The 17,938-nt window shown below is 44.3% G+C and overlaps 1 long non-coding RNA gene across 1 annotated transcript in view; it reads left to right on the forward strand.

The window, feature by feature from the left end:
* Window positions 1-8: 8 nt before the first annotated feature.
* LOC134293899 (uncharacterized) overlaps window positions 9-17,938 on the forward strand; it is an 18,376-nt gene continuing 446 nt past the window's right edge. Inside the window, exons 1-3 of the long non-coding RNA XR_010000872.1 lie at window positions 9-107; window positions 8,102-8,334; window positions 17,880-17,938. The exon at window positions 17,880-17,938 is cut by the window's right edge and continues 446 nt beyond it. This is a non-coding gene — a long non-coding RNA (uncharacterized LOC134293899). The remainder of the gene's footprint in view (window positions 108-8,101; window positions 8,335-17,879) is intronic.

Genomic DNA, 17,938 nt, shown 5'->3' on the forward strand with positions numbered 1-17,938 from the left:
ACCGCTAGGTACTTCTGCGCAGGCGCAGTGTTTGGCAGGAGACGGCAGGGGCCAGACTGCGCACGCGCCAAGAAGAAGTCTCTTCTTCGCTGAGCAGGCATAGAGAGGTGAGGCTATTATGTAAATCATGCAGTGGGCGGGGTAAATACAAATAAAGGGGCGGGGAAATGCAAATTAGTGGCGGCTCTACATACTGTGGCTCTTCAGTGGGCGGGGTAAATGTAAATAAAGGGGCGGGGAAATACAAAAGAGGCGGCTCTCTATATAGATATTCAGTGGGCGGGGTAAATGCAAATAAAGGGGCGGGGAAATACAAAAGAGGCGGCTCTCTATATAGATATTCAGTGGGCGGGGTAAATGCAAATAAAGGGGCGGGGAAATACAAAAGGGGCGGCTCTCTATATAGATATTCAGTGGGCGGGGTAAATGCAAATAAAGGGGCGGGGAAATACAAAAGAGGCGGCTCTCTATATAGATATTCAGTGGGCGGGGTAAATGCAAATAAAGGGGCGGGGAAATACAAAAGGGGCGGCTCTCTATATAGATATTCAGTGGGCGGGGTAAATGCAAATAAAGGGGCGGGGAAATACAAAAGAGGCGGCTCTCTATATAGATATTCAGTGGGCGGGGTAAATGCAAATAAAAGGGCGGGGAAATGCAAATTAGAGGTGTCTCAGTTTACATCTCCGTTCAGTGGGCGGGTATATGCAAATAAAGGGAAGGAAATGCAAATAAGTCATAATCAGAACCTGGACTGTCTTAAGCCCCTTCTAGACTGCCATCTAAAATCCAGATTGTCTGCTTTGAACTGGATTATCTGACTGTGTAGACTCATATAATCCAGTTCAAAGCAGTAACCTGGATGATCTATTTTGACAGATAATTATGATTATATGGCAGTGTGGAAGGGGCCTACAGGTTATTGTTATGTGTCTTCAAGTCATTGGGACTGTTTAGTGTGGAATCATAATTTCCTCCTGCATACAGTTATTATTATTGCTATTTGGGATGGTGCATTTATCCCATTTTTTCACTGGCTGTGCAGTTTTTCTTCTTGGCCACAGGGAGGCGGCCAATCCCTGGATATGGAGACTTGGAAGAAAAAAGCATATTTCATTATAAAGCATATTCAGGGTCCTAAATACAGTTTGTTATTTGTGGTTGAGTGTTTTGATTCATGGCGAACATCTCACAGGGTCTTTGGGGCCGAGAGAGTTTGGTTTTCATGGCCAAGCAGGGACTCAGTCCCCAGACCCATCTACACTGCAGATTTAATGCAGTTTAGCACCACTTGAACTGCCCTGGCTCAATGCTAGAATCCCTTAACAGCATTGAACTGCATTATGTGGCACTGTAGGGTCAACAACGCAGTTCAGTGCAGTTAAATTGCATTATATGAGCCTACATTGCCATAAAATGTGGCTTAATTGCATTGAATTCTATGGCTGTGGAGGCTCATATAATGCAATTCAACTGTACTGAACTGCATTATATGGCAGTGGAGGCTCATATAATGCAATTCAACTGTACTGAACTGCATTATATGGCAGTGGAGGCTCATATAATACAGTTGAATAAAGTTAAGCTGTATTATATGGCACTGTAGACTCATATAATGCAGTTGAATGCAGTTATCGTGCCTTATATGGCAGTGGAGGCTCGTATAATGCAGTTGAATGCAGTTAACTTGCCTTATATGGCAGTGGAAACTCATATAATGCAATTTAACTGTACTGAACTGCATTATATGGCAGTGGAGGCTCATATAATGCAGTTGAATGCAGTTAAGCTGCATTATATGGCAGTGGAGGCTCATATAATACCGTTGAATAAAGTTAAGCTGCATTATATTGCAGTGTAGGCTCATAAGGCAGTTAAACTACATTCTATGGCTGTGGAGGCTGATGTAGTTGAATGTAATTAAACTGCATTCTATGGCAGTGGAGGCTCATATAATGCAGGTGAATGCAGTTAACTTGCCTTATATGACAGTGGAGGCTCATATAATGCAGTTAAATAAAGTTAAGCTGCATTATGTGGCAGTGGAGGCTCATAAGGCAGTTAAACTGCATTCTATGGCAGTGGAGGCTCTTATAATGCAGTTGAATAAAGTTAAGCTGCATTATATGGCAGTGGAGGCTCATAAGGCAGTTAAGCTGCATTATATAGCAGTGGAGGCTCATATAATACCGTTGAATAAAGTTAAGCTGCATTATGTGGCAGTGGAGGCTCATAAGGCAGTTAAACTGCATTCTATGGCAGTGGAGGCTCTTATAATGCAGTTGAATGCAGTTAACTTGCCTTATATGGCAGTGAAGGCTCATATAATACCGTTGAATAAAGTTAAGCTGCATTATATGGCAGTGGAGGCTCATAAGGCAGTTAAGCTGCATTATATAGCAGTGGAGGCTCATATAATACCGTTGAATAAAGTTAAGCTGCATTATGTGGCACTGTAGACTCACATAATGTAGTTGAATGCAGTTATCTTGCCATATGGCAGTGGAGGTTCATATAATGCAGTTGAATGCAGTTAAGCTGTATTATATAGCACTGTAGACTCATATGATGTATTTGAATGCAGTTAACGTGCCTTATATGAGAGTGGAGGCTCATACAATGCCTTTGCGAAGGCCTTTAGGCAAACTACAACTCCCATCGTCACACCACCTTGAGCCACGGCTGTGAAAGTGGTGCCAAACTGCATCAATTCTGCAGTGTAGATACGCCCCAGGCCAGAAATATTTTGCATTCTCGAAAAGACTGGGGGAAAATACTTTCCAACCGGAAACAATCCCAGAAAGCCTCCCGTCCTGCGGAGCATAATAGCGCTTTTAATGTATTCCTCCCGCCGACATGGTGTATCTGCGTGATAATTCCATGTGACAGTATAATTAAATTGGAAAACAATCCCCATTTCCTATGTCTTTTATCTATTTATCATCATTTATTTCTTTACTTTCACCCTCCTGCCGTAAATATCGCGGTAAGAAGAGTTAAATAAGTTAAACCAATGCAATTACTTTTGCCGACGGGGAATTAACTTCATAGATCAATTTATACCCATTTCCCTTGCTGTTTGCCCGCCTTCGGTTGCCGTATATTTACGGTGTCAGGGCGGGTGCCCGTGTTTGCCTTCGCCCCGTTGAGTGATGATCTGTGTGTTAAAAGCTGACGTTTTAACAGTATTTTCAAACAATTTCATTCATTATCAAATAACCATTTATTACTCCGTGGCAATTCCCGACCGTTTACCGCCCCCCGCCGCCCGGCCTCGCTAAACAATGATTAATCAACCAGTGGGCAAATTTTAATGCTTATCACAGCAAATAGAGGAAATAACATTAAATAGGGAGTCAACCATTGCTGGGACTCCATTTGTATTATTCCTAATGAGTCGATCCATGGCTTGCGTGCTTCAAAACGGAGCAGAAGGTTATAAAAAGTCTGCACCATGGAGTTAATGCAGTTTGGTGTCACTTTAGTTGCCATGGAAACATGAGAGCTGTCTTTTGTAAAACTATGATCTCCTAGCCTTCAGTCATTGGGGTTGAAGGGGTATCAAACCGCATTAATTCTACAGTGTAGATGGCCTTGTTCGAATGTGCTGGACCACTTGGAATATTTTGATGGATGTGAATGTTTTAGCGCTGTTTGTGTTTAATTCTATCTTAATATTTGCACATTTTTATATTTTAAATTATATACTAATTCATTTATGCCAAGCCGCTTTGAGTCCCCTTTGGGGAGATAAAGCTAAATATAAATAAATATGATTTTTATTTATCAGTCAACTGGTTTTCCCTGTAACAGGCAGTAAGAGCACCTAAAGCTTCGGAGAGTTTTCGGTTCAACCCTTTCAAAAATGCAGTTGCTGTTGCCCGCTTTTGGTCTAAAACTATTTAGTTGCTTGTGATTTCCTTCCCCCCCCCCCCCCCCATCATTTTAAAACGTATTTCTTATGCAATACTTTTGACACGAAATAAATAAATAAACCCTTTCAAAGCTCTCTGCTTGAGCACTGATGGCATGATCGTCAGCATAGATGAAACTATGAAAAGTAATAATAATAATAATAAGATAGTATTGCAGCAATGACATTCTCCCTGTGGATGATGGGAACTATAGTTTGCCATGCCTGGAGTCTCCAAAGATTCTGAATGTCGCTTTGTAAATCCATTGATTTACATGCCTTGAGTTTGGGTCTGTCTACACTGTAGAATTAATGCGGTTTGACACCACTTTAATTGCAGTAGAAAATGGGAGTTGGAGGTTTACCCAAAAGTGCTGATGCCTCACCAGATTATAACTCCCAAGATTCCATAGCATTCAGGCATGGCAGTTAAAGTGGTGTCAAACTGTGTTAATTCAACAGTGCAAATGCACCCTTTATCTTTGTTTTCATAAGAAAAAACCTGAGGCAAATGCGAGTGGAAGCCACAACTTGGAAGAATCAGAGAGCCAATCAAGGGTAAATTGATGAGATGGGAATCGTCTCCCATATTCTTAGAACGGCCCATCGCGTGTCCCATAAATTAAACGAATGGACTCGCTCCAGAACTTTATTCCAGGCTCTTAAAAATGAAATGTGCCCGCTGTATGAGGACGGTTTCTTTTACTGCCGACAGGCTATAACTAAAGCGAAATGCCATTAGGATTTGGAAGTGATCACTGATTGTAATCCAGAATGATCTATTATTTACAGTTCTTATTAAAAATATTGGACATGGAAGGCAGTCAAGTTCCAGCGGCTCCGTGCTCCGTCGCAGCCTGGCATCCGCTTTGAAGCCAGAGGAGTGATATTTCCAAATTAAAGATGGATTTACTGCCTCGGCACTTCGTTATCGTTCCTCGAATGCACCGCGTTCGTCTGCTTTTGAAACATCAGGCAGAACTCCCCGTCGCCAGTTGAGTGCATTTGTTATGATGCTGCCGAACCCATCGTCCAAATCCCGGCATCAAACTGAAATTCAGGAAACTAGGAATGTCTCTACACTGGAGAATTAATGCAGTTTGATACCACTTGAATTCCCATAATTCGAAGTTGTGTTTATAGTTTGCTGAGGACGTAATACTATTTGCAAGAGGAGGCTGAAAAATATTGTAATGCTACACACTCCAAGGATCCCATAGTACTGAGCTATGGCAGTTGAAGTGGTGTCAAACTGAATCAATTCCAAAGTGTAGAAGCACCCTTGAAAGCGGGAGATGGCGCATGATGACGAATGGAGATAAGGGCACTTGTTCTGAAGCACAGAAACACCCTGGACTTGGATAATGGATGTCCAGTTGGCATAATTATCTCATCACCATCATCATCATCATCATCATCATCATCATCATCATCATCATCATCATCACTCTTTTAATCAAGACCCAAAGCGTTAACGTTTTAAGGCAGGACCTTTCCTGCCCTTTTGCTGCTGAAGTTTCAGCCTACAATGAGGTGGCTCAACTTGAACTCACTCTCTTCTAGATCATCATCATCATCATCATCATCATCATCATCATCATCACTCTTTTAATCAAGACCCAAAGCGTCAACGTTTTAAGGCAGGACAAGTCCTTTCCTGCTCATTTGCTGCTGAAGTTTCAGCCTACAATGAAGTGGCTCAGCTTGAACTCACTCTCTTCCAGATCATCATCATCATCACTCTTTTAATCAAGACCCAAAGCGTTAACGTTTTAAGGCAGAACAAGTCCTTTCCTGCCCTTTTGCTCCTGAAGTTTCAGCCTACAATGAGGTGGCTCAGCTTGAACGCACTCTCTTCCAGATCTGGGTTCAATTCATAGTCTTTTTCCTTATCTGAGGAGGTGTTGTGACTCAGCCTCTGATGAGGATTCTGGGATGCAAGTGCATGATGATGGGATTCAGGTTCAGGATTCTGGGATGCAAGGACATGATGATGGGATTCAGGTTCAGGATGAGTTTAAGATGACTCTGATGGGAATTATGGGATTCAGGTGCAGAGCGTTCCTGCTGTGGGAGATGAGGAGCAGGGAGGCTTTCCCACGGGAAGAAATGATGTTACTGATGATGGTTTTCAGGTGCAAGAAGCAAAAGGGGAGAGTAGTTCTGATAACACTAACGAGCCCTGTGGCCTTGACGATGAAGCCGCTTCTCTCAATCGGGCTAGTCGTTTGGAATTTTGGGGGTTGCGCAGAAGTCTCAGAATAGCAAATAAGAGGGAGGTCAAAGGGCAAAGAAATACCTTCATGTCGTGCTATTAAAACAGTCTGCTGAGAGGAAAATCTTCGTCAAAGCAATTTCATCGATTGAATCAAGAACCAAGTCTGCTTTCCTGTATTATCTTGCAGCCTGGATATATTCTCGTTATTAGGACTTTGGCTTCTTTTGAAAGGACCTTGTTTCATGCCGAATGTTTCCATGGATTTGTTTCTTACAGCCTTGTTTTTGTAACTATCTTTTGGAACTGAACTATTTTTTCCCTATTACCTAATAAACTACAAAAGTCTACAAAGCTCCTTTTCCGAACCCAACTGAGGCCGATCCTCGGACTTCGTTTCCCTTCTCTCTAAAATGGGCTCAGTCCTGCTCCCCGAGGCCTTTCGTTGCCTCCCAACACGACCACTCTGGGGACTCATAACAATGAGGAATTAGCAATTAGCATATGCAAATCTGCCAAACGGAAGAACAAATGCACGCTCTTGCTCCAAACGAAGGAAGGAAGCGTTAATGTGTTCCAAGGCATGCCCGGGCCCTTCTTCCCGATCAGGCGAAAGGCACGTTTTGTCATCCGGATTCCTCTGCTATTTGTTGTGCTCGTTGCGACTCTTCTTAATACCCTTGCAAACACATGTAATAAAATGCTAACAAACCGCCATCCATTACCTAATTATATTTATCTAGACAGAGGGATGTGTGTATGTGTGTGTGTGTCGGAAACCAACGGCGCAAAATATTGTTCCTCATTTGGCAAACAAAGCCAACATTTACAGCTTAATTATCCCTCCTAGAGCCGTAGAGAGAGATTCCGGTTAATCATGTTGGGGTCCCCGGTTCCTCAAGACGGGGCCTCAAATGCGCACCGACTCCCAATTAAGCCCACTCCCCTTCTGGTCGGGGAGTTCTTAATGGGATTTAAATGGTGTTTCGGAGGTTTCAGTGGGATCCACAGCAGGAGGAGCGTGGCTTTTTTGTTGTTGTTGTTTCCCCCGTTGTTGACAAACTACCTTCCGCAGCCAAAGACAAATAGGGAGGGCGGTGAGCTCTTTTGCAAAATATCCCAATTAGCAGAAATGGTTCCGAACTTCATCAGGGAAGGAAGGCAAGTCCCAAAGACTCTCATTGTTTGGATTTGAGACCAGGATGGATGCATCCTATCATATCCCTATGTCTATTTGCAGGGATATCTATTATACCTCCGAGAAAGTTTACGGTGGTCCCTGGTCCAAGTGGTTCCTGGTCAACATGGTCCCTGGTCCATGTGGTCCCTCATCAAGTGGTCCCTGGTCAAGTGGTTCCTGGTCAACATTGTCTCTGGTCCAAGTGGTCCCTGGTCAACATTGTCCCTGGTCCAAGCGGTCCCTGGTCCATCTGGTACCTGGTCAAGTGGGCCCTGGTCAAGTGTTCCCAGGTCAACATTGTCCCTGGTCCAAGTGGTCCCTGGTTCATGTGGTTCCTGGTCAACATTGTCCCTGGTTCATGTGGTCCCTGATCAACATTGTCCTTGGTCCAAGTGGTCCCTGGTCAACATTGTCCCTGGTCCAAGTGGTCCCTGGTCCAAGTAGGCCCTGGTCAACATTGTCCCTGGTCAACATCATCCCTGGTCCAAGTGGTCCCTTGTCAAGTGGTCCCTGGTCAAAAAAAGGAATCTCTTTTATTGTGAATCAGATTCATCAGTTCATCTCCTAGTCTTTGGAGAAGCAGAAAACAAGCTCCATCTTCAATATGGCACCCCTTCACTTGACCACATTCGGCTAAAATAAGGTATTTTGTGTGTGAGCCTATTTGACCATGACGTTCCCCGTCCTCGTCTCAGGTGGCATTGTGAAGTTTGTCTCCTGATTTATTAAACAGCCGGATATGTTAGTCTGCTTCAAACCCACCCAAAGCTAACAGTGTTGTCTTTTTTTTTAGAAGAAAAGATAACCTCCCTTTATCTTTCGGTGTCATGGAAGAGGAACACAACACACGGAAGGGCAAGTAATTACTCTTCATGAAGCACTGGAGCCGGTTTCCTATTTTGCAAGCGACGTTTCGGGGGGACTCGGAGTTCTGCTTGAAGACACCTTGCGTCAGGCCCTCGGATAATTGATGCATCTTCCCATCACGTCTGGCTCCCCGGCAGAGTCCCCGGGGTCTTTAAAGAGGTACGATCTATCGTCACTCTGGGAGGCATTTCTGGGGTAATTGGGAGGAAACGACACAAGAGGAGTGATCCCAGCCGTTGGAGTCGCAACAACACAAAGGCACAATGGGAGTTGCCAAGTCAGTAGGAGCTGTAGGGTTTCAAGGAGCTCTCCGTGGTCCTGAATCCAGCCTGCAAGGAGGTTCAACACCAAGGAATAGGAGTTGGGTTGCTGTGAGACTTCCGGGCTGTAGGTTTCGTAGGAATTGTAGGGTTTCAAGGAGCTCTCCGTGGTCCTGAATCCAGCCTGCAAGGAGCTTCAGCACCAAGGAATAGGAGTTGGGTTGCTGTGAGTCTTCCAGGCTGTAGGTTTCATAGGAGTTGTAGGGTTTCAAGGAGCTCTCCGTGGTCCTGAATCCAGCCTGCAAGGAGCTTCAGCACCCAGGAATAGGAGTTGGGTTGCTGTGAGACTTCTGGGCTGTAGGTTTCGTAGGAATTGTAGGGTTTCAAGGAGCTCTCCGTGGTCCTGAATCCAGCCTGCAAGGAGCTTCAGCACGAAGGAATAGGAGTTGGGTTGCTGTGAGACTTCCGGGCTGTAGGTTTCGTAGGAATTGTAGGGTTTCAAGGAGCTCTCCGTGGTCCTGAATCCAGCCTGCAAGGAGCTTCAGCACCCAGGAATAGGAGTTGGGTTGCTGTGAGTCTTCCAGGCTGTAGGTTTCGTAGGAGTTGTAGGGTTTCAAGGAGCTCTCCGTGGTCCTGAATCCAGCCTGCAAGGAGCTTCAGCACGAAGGAATAGGAGTTGGGTTGCTGTGAGTCTTCCAGGCTGTAGGTTTCGTAGGAATTGTAGGGTTTCAAGGAGCTCTCCGTGGTCCTGAATCCAGCCTGCAAGGAGCTTCAGCACGAAGGAATAGGAGTTGGGTTGCTGTGAGTCTTCCAGGCTGTAGGTTTCGTAGGAATTGTAGGGTTTCAAGGAGCTCTCCGTGGTCCTGAATCCAGCCTGCAAGGAGGTTCAACACCAAGGAATAGAGTTGGGTTGCTGTGAGACTTCCGGGCTGTAGGTTTCGTAGGAATTGTAGGGTTTCAAGGAGCTCTCCGTGGTCCTGAATCCAGCCTGCAAGGAGGTTCAACACCAAGGAATAGAGTTGGGTTGCTGTGAGTCTTCCAGGCTGTAGGTTTCGTAGGAGTTGTAGGGCTTCAAATTTTACAAATTAAGCACCAAAACATCATGTTTTACAACAAATTTGACAGAAAAAGTAGTACAATACGCAGTAATGTTATGTAGTACTTACTGTATTTACGAATTTCGCACCTAAACATCACAATGTATTGAAAACATTGACTACAGAAACATTGACTACTAAATGGCTGACTGCATAGGATAATCCAGAATGTTGGATAAGCGAATGTTGGATAAGTGGGACTCTACTGTATCTTAAATTACAGTTTTATATAAATATTCAAAAACATTTAACCTACTGATGCCTCAAATAATACAATTTTATTAATATCTATTTTTATTTTTGAATTTGACCTGTAGCTGCTGTATTTCCCACTGTTGTCTTATACTCGAGTCAATAAGTTTTCCCATCTTTTGCGGTAAAACTAGGTGCCTCGGCTTATATTTGAGTATATACGGTATATGGTCCTAAAAATTAGACAGTGTCTTATATTAATTTTTGCTCCCAAAGATGCTCTAGGTCTTATTTTCAGGGGATGTCTTATTATTCCATGAAGAAAAATTCACATTTATTGTTGAACAAAAAAATGAACATTTATTATATACTAGCTGTGCCCGGCCACGCGTTGCTGTGGCGAAGTATGGTGGTGTGGGAAATAAAGTATTGAGGAATTGGTGGTAGTTAAGGTAAAGGGTCCCCTGGGCTGAGTGGGTTGCTAGGAGACCAAGTGAGCGGAGCTTAGCCTTCTAACTGGCAGCAATTGGATAAAAACAATTATTCCTCTCCCTCTAATTAGGACTTTATTCTTCTTTTCTTTTTGTTGTATCAACCTAGAGGCATGGATGAGGGGTTGTGCTGTCAATTTTCGAGGTTGTGGGTTGTTTACTTTTGTTGTTTTGTCCGCTGCCGTGATACCATCACTCTTTTATATATATAGACTGTACAGTAGTTGTCATCACAAACCAGACAAATTGTGAATCCTATCAGGAATTTCTTGTTACGACCATTATTTCCATGTACAATAATCTATGGTACGTACATTGACCAATCCTGCACGGTCTGGTGTTCTGTTCGTTGGGCATGCTTCCAAACAAAACCTTTGCTAGGTCTTACTTTTGGGGGAGGCCTTATATTTAGCAATTCAGCAAAACCTCGACTAGGTCTTATTTTCTGGGGATGTCTTATTTTAGAGGAAACAGGGTATATGGGGAAATTATCTATATATATAAAAGAGTGATGGCATCAGGGCAGCAGATAAAACAACAAAACTACAGGCCCCCCAACCTTGAAATTTGACAACACAACCCATCATTCACGGCTCTAGGTTGATACAACAAAAAGAAAAGAAAAAGAAAGTCCTAATTACAGGGAGAGGAATATTAGTTTTTATCCAATTGTTGCCAGTTTGAAGACTAAGCTCCGCCCACTTGGTCTCCTAGCAACCTACTCAGTCCAGGGGACAGGCACAGTTAGGCCTCACTTAGGCCTCTTCCACAGATTATCAGATTTTAACTGGATTATATGGCAGTGTAGACTCAAGGCCCTTCCACACAGCTATATAACCCATTTAAAATCTTATATTATCTGCTTTGAACTGGATTATTTTGACTCCACACTGCCATATAATCCACTTCAGTGTGCATACTAAACATAAAGACAACCATACAACAGACATTCAATACCACCACTACCTTAACAGCACCAGACAACACCACAGCAACGCGTGGCTGGGCACAGCTAGTATAAGATAAAATCATTAGATTAAAATACCCCGATTTTGTAAACCCCGGTTTACAAATGGAGATGAGCACCAACCCCCAGAATCGGACACGACTGGACTTAACGTCAGGGGAAACTTTTACTAAACATAAAGACAACCATACAACAGACATTCAATACCATCACTACCTCAACAATTTCTCACCAACACCACCAGACAACGGCACAGCAACGCGTGGCTGGGCACAGCTAGTTGACTTTATAAATCGTGTACCAATAAATGGGAAAAAATCAATAAATATGTAGATTTTTTTTAAAAAAAAATATGGATAAAAGTCCACTTTTGTGCTGATTTATTTTGGAGGGGAAATAAATAAATCCTCGAGGGACTTGCGGCACTGGACGCAGTGTGTCGGAGATGGGAGGCGAGATGTCCCGTTGCTTCTGATGGAAGGGATCTTGTATCAAAACCGGCCCGGGATGGAGATTAACTCTACCTGCGGAAAGGACAGAATTGATGTCCCTGCCCCGTGACCGCCATCGATCAGCGGGCGACCCCGGTCCCGATCAAGCCATAAGCGGCGCCTTAAGGGTCTCTTAGAGGGCTGTCGGCGAGATGTATATTTGCTGACATGTAACCTGACTCAAGCCAACCTTCATTACCCCCCTGACGGATTGGAGGGCCGCCCTCGACGGGCAGGTTTATTTCCCGGCTCCTCGGCCGACTTCTCCCAGCCGAGATGGCATTTCGAGTCCGGTTAGCAGCTCAATGGCTCTCTGATAAAATAAGATAAAATCACCGAGGAGGGGAGGGAGGGGAGGGAGGGGGACGGCACTTCATTGCCCCTCTCCATCTTGATTACGACTGATGGGCCATCCATAATTTCAACTTGGTTGAGCAGTTGGCTGAAGGTTAAATAAATCCTGCCGGATGTTTGCGGGGCTTCGAGCCGAGCGGAAGAGAATTCCAGTCGCAAAGCAGGAGGAAGAACATGGGGAGCAGAACATCCCTATGGAAGGAAATGGGAAGGAACCGGGAAAGTCGGCAAAGTAAAGTCAACACGAAATGAATGGTCCAGGATCAGGTGGAGCTTCCTCAAGCTTGTCTCAAGGCCCACGGCTTTCTAAAAATCACAGATTCACAATTGGAAGAGACCCCCAAAGAGACATCCAGTCCAATCCCTTTCTCCTAGGCAGGAAGGCACAATAATAATAATAATAATAATAATAATAATAATAATAATACCGTATATATAATACTATAATATAATATAATACTCGAATATAAGCCGATCCAAACATAAGCCAAGTAGATCAATAGGTACCACTCCGGCGCCCACTGTTAACTCCAGCTTCTGCCAACCTATCAGATCAAAAACATGCAAAATGTGAGTAGATCAATAGGTACCGCTCCGGCACCCGCTGTTAGCCCCAGCTTCTGCCAACCTAGCAGTTCGAAAACATGCAAAATGTGAGTAGATAAATAGGTACCGTTCTGGCGCCCGCTGTTAACTCCAGCTCCTGCCAACCTAGCAGTTTGAAAACATGCAAAATGTGAGTAGATAAATAGGTATCACTCCAACGCCTGCTGTTAACTCCAGCTCCTGCCAACCTAGCAGTTCGAAAACATGCAAAATGTGAGTAGATCAATAGGTACCGCTCCGACGCCTGCTGTTCAGCTCCTGCCAACCTAGCAGTTCGAAAACATGCAAATGTGAGTAGATAAATAGGTACTGCTCCGGTGCCCGCTGTTAGCCCCAGCTTCTGCCAACCTAGCAGTTCAAAAACATGCCAATGTGAGTAGATCAATAGGTACCGCTCCAGCGGGAACGTAACGGCATTCCATGCAGTCATGCCAGCCACATGACCTTTGAGGTGTCTACGGACAATGCCGGCTCTTCAGCTTAGAAATGGAGATGAGCACCAACCCCCAGAGTCATTGGACACGACTGGACTTAACGTCCAGGGAAACCTTTACCTTTACCGTATATACTCGAGTATAAGCCGACCCGAATATAAGCTGAGGCACCTAATTTTACCAAAAAAAAAAAACCTGGGAAAACATTGACTCCAGTATAAGCCGAGAGCGGTAAATTTCAGAAATTAAAACAGATACCAATAAAATTACATTAATTGAGGCATCCGTAGGTTAAAAGTTTTTGAATATTTACATAAAGCTCTAATTTAAGATAAGACTGTCCAACTCTGATCCAATCATGATTCTCATCTTCTTCAATGTAAATGTGCTTATGTATCCTTTTAATAATAACAGAGTAAAATAATACATGTAATAATAATAATAATAATAATAATAATAATAATAAATAATACAGGAAAATAATACATGTAATAATAAATAGAGTAATAGGTGTTTTGGACTCCAACTCCCACCATTCCTAACAGCCTCAGGCCCTTTCCTTTTCCCCCTAAGATTTTTTTTCTGGGGAATCCCAAGCTTTGTGAACCTTCTGCAAGTCTGGCCATTCGGCGTGTTAAAACAATTATTGAACGAAGCCTTTTTAAACAGATCTCATTTCCACCTCGTTTGTTTTATCTCTTGTTCCCTCCATTTGCGGCCGGCCTTGTGGGTTTAATTCCGAGCCAAATTCACCTGCAATTGGACACGTCTCATGAATATTAAGATTGTTATGCAAATACGTACCAAGGAAGACATTGCCGGAAGGGAAGGTTGGTCGTCCAAATGTGTTTTTAAGGTTGAGTCTACCAAGCATGAGCAAACCTGGGCCCTCCCTCCAGGAGTTTTGGACTTCCACAATTCCTAACATCCTAGGAGTTGCAGGTTTTCTCTAGGAGTTTGCTAGGTCCTCCAACTCAATGTGTGGTACCTTCAAGCAGAAGTATACTATAGAATAATCTGGAGGACCTAGGAAATGGCTACTTTGTTGGATGTAGGTTTTCTCTATGGGTTTGCTAGGTCCTCAACTCAATGTGTGGTACCTTCAAGCAGAAGTATACTATAGAATCATCTGGAGGACCTAGGAAATGGCTACTTTGTTGGATACACATTTTCTCTAGGAGGTTCCTAGGTCTTCCAATTCAATGTATGGTCACTTTAAGTAGAAGTCTACCATGCAATGGGCTGGAGGACCTCAGAAATGGCTACTTCGTTGGATGTAAGTTTTTGCTACAAGTTTGCTAGATCCTCCAAGTCAATGTGTGGTACCTTCAAGCTAAAGTATACCATAGAATGGGATGGAGGACCTAGGAAATGGCTACTTTGTTAGATGCAGTTTTTGTCTAGGAGTTTGCTAGGTCCTCCAACTCAATGTGTGGTACCTCAAGCCAAAGTATGCCATACAATGGGATGGAGGACCTAGGAAATGGCTACTTCGTTGGATGTAGGTTTTCTCTAGGAGTTTGCTAAGTCGTCAAACTCAATGTGGGGTAACTTCAAGCAGAAGTATACTATAGAATCATCTGGAGGACCTAGAAAATTGCTATTCTGTTGGATGCAGGTTTTCTCCAGGAATTTGCTAGGTCCTCCAACTCAATGTATTGGGTACTTCAAGCAAAAGTATACTATAGAATCATCTGGAGGATCTAGGAAACTGCTATGTTGTTGGATACAGGTTTTCTCTAGGAGTTTGGTAGGTCTTCCAACTCAATGTATGGTCACGTCAAGCAGAAGTGTACTATAGAATCGTCTGGAGGACCTAGAGAATTCCTAAAAGGTCCTGTTTGGTTGGATGTGGGTTGATGAAGCAGGGGCTCGCGCCATACTGTTCCATCAAGAGTTATAGTTTTGCAAATAGCACAGATTGAAAATGGCATGAGAGTCGGGTGGAGTGGAGAGGAGGCGAGAGCGCTGCGCCATCCCCATGTTCTCCCCATGTTGTTGCTGCTCCTCGTCCTCTTCTCTTCTCTCCTCCTTCTCCTCCTTCTTCTCCTTCTTCTCCTCCTGCGATGCCTGACCTTGAGCGCGGCTTGGGACGGAGCCTGGCTTGCTTCCCTTGGACCGCTCTGCCGCCGATCCCCATCGATTAATCCTTGATCTCGTTTATTATCCGAGGAAATGGTCTCAAGGTCACAGGGCTGGAAATTTAATTATGGCGGCAGTATATTAAGTGGCACATTTAAAGATGCTGAATCGTAGTAATTAATTTTTTGGATGGTGGTCTCCCGGGAACAGGTTCCCTTCCAGGCCGGGCCTCCGGGCATCCATCACGGCCACCGAGCGTGGCAGCTGTCTTTTAGCTCTAAACTGCCCCATCCGTCATCTTTTTACGGCTGCCTTTAAAAACACTCGGCACTCACGCCGGCCGTATACGGCTTTATAGGCTAATATACGGCTCCCCTTTGCATCCGGCGGAGCTTCACCTTTGCCATAAAACGCTCTCCGGGGTTGCGCTTTGCCAGCACGCTGGGACTCGCAGTTGCCACGGCGCTCGAAATCCCACCGGGATGAGGGGAAGGCACTAGAAGTCCCAAACATGGAGTGGAAGGAACACCAGGGTGGAAGGAGAGCACTAGAAATCCCATTGGAATTAAAGGAAAGCACTAGAAATACCATCATGGTGCAAAACTTAGCCGAGGTGGAGGGAGGACACTAGGAATCCTATTGGAATGAAGGGAAAGCACTAGAAATCCCATTAAGGTGGAAGGAAGGCACTAGAAATCCTGCCAGGGTGCAAAAACTAGAGGATAAGGAAGATCAGGGTGGAAAGAAGGCACTGGGAGCCCCATTGGGATGGAAGGAGAGCACTAGAAATCCCATTAAGGTGGAAGGAAGGCACTAGAAATCCCACCAAGGCATGAAAAGTAAAGTGGAAGGAACACCGGGGTGGAAGGGAAGCACTAGAAATCCCATTAGGATGGAGGGAGAGCATTAGAAATCCCACTGGGATGGAGAGACGGCACTAGAAATCCCACTGGGATGGAATGAGAGCACTAGAAATCCCATTGGGATGGAGGGAGAGCACTAGAAATCCCATTGGGATGGAGGAAAGGCACTAGAAATCCCATTAAGATAGAGGGAGAATACTAGAAATCCCACTGGGATGGAGAGAAGGCACTAGAAATCCCATTGGGATGGAGGAAAGGCACTAGAAATCCCATTAAGATGGAGGGAGAATACTAGAAATCCCACTGGGATGGAGAGAAGGCACTAGAAATCCCATTGGGATGGAGAGACGGCACTAGAAATCTCACTGGGATGGAATGAGAGCACTAGAAATCCCATTGGGATGGAGGAAAGGCACTAGAAATCCCATTAAGATGGAGGGAGAATACTAGAAATCCCACTGGGATGGAGGAAGAGCACTAGAAATCCCATTGGGATGGAGAGAAGGCACTAGAAATCCCATTGGGATGGAGGAAGAGCACTAGAAATCCCATTGGGATGGAGAGACGGCACTAGAAATCCCATTGGGATGGAATGAGAGCACTAGAAATCCCACTGGGATGGAGAGACGGCACTAGAAATCCCACTGGGATGGAATGAGAGCACTAGAAATCCCACTGGGATGGAGGAAAGGCACTAGAAATCCCACCAAGGCATGAAAAGTAGAGTGGAAGGAACACCAGGGTGGAAGGAAAGCACTAGAAATCCCACTCGAATGGAGATAAGACACTATAAATCCCATTAGGATGGAGGGAGAACACTAGAAATCTCACTGGATGGAGAGAAGGCACTAGAAATCCCACTGGGATGGAAGGAAGACACTTGAAATCCTACCCGGGTGCAAAAACTAGGGTATAAGGAAGATTAATATATAAGGAAGGAACTGGAAATCCCATTGGGATGGAAGGAAGGCACTAGAACTCCAACCAGAGTGGAGGAAAGACACTAGAAATCCCTGCAAGAACCAGAGATTCGCTTCAGCCGCCTTCTCTGTTGACTTTATGTCAGCAAGTCCTAAGTTACTGAAAGAAGTGCAACTCTGCCAAGGTCTCCAAAAGCTTGTAATGTTTAATGAAGGGACGACAGTCATTAAGCGGCTGGTTCAAATATTAGGCCAGATGAGCCCGGGGGGCGGGGGGGGGGGGGGAATCGGGACTCAATTACAAGTCTTCATTAACGCTGCTGGCAAGGACCCAAGCCTTGGAGGCCGGCCAAGGGTCCAGCTTCAGCCCACTCCGCACAGGCCGAAGGGAGCATCCGCACTGCAGGGTTAATGCGGTTTGAGACCACTTTTCCTGCCATGGCATCCCAAGAGTTTTAGTTTTGCAAGGTCTTTGGAAAACTGTGCCAAACTTGGACTCGCCAAACTCCATAGACATTCCAGGTCAAGTGACGTCAAACTGCGTTTAATCAACAGTGTAGATGCAGCTACAATATTGTTGTTGTTGTTGTGTGGAGATTAGTGCACAGCAACCAACACACAGTCGATGATGATGATGATGATAGCAATGTTGTAACCCACCTGAAGCCATAAGGAGAGGCACGTAAGAAATAAAATTACTATTATTATTATTATTATTATTATTATTATTATTATTATTATTATTATTAGTTGTTGTTGTTGTTGTTGTTGTTGTTGAGATCAGTGCACAGTGACCAACACACAGATGATGATGATGATGATGATGATGATGATCATCATCATCATCATCATCATCATCATCATCATCATCATAGCAATGTTGTAACCCAGAGGAAAGGTGCGTAAGAAATAAAATTGTTGTTGTTGTTGTTGTTGTTGTTGTGTAGAGATCAGTGCACAGTGACCAACACACAGATGATGATGATGACGACGACGACGATGATGA

The sequence above is a fragment of the Anolis carolinensis genome, unplaced genomic scaffold, assembly GCF_035594765.1.
Source record: "Anolis carolinensis isolate JA03-04 unplaced genomic scaffold, rAnoCar3.1.pri scaffold_11, whole genome shotgun sequence".
Lineage (NCBI taxonomy): Eukaryota > Metazoa > Chordata > Lepidosauria > Squamata > Dactyloidae > Anolis > Anolis carolinensis.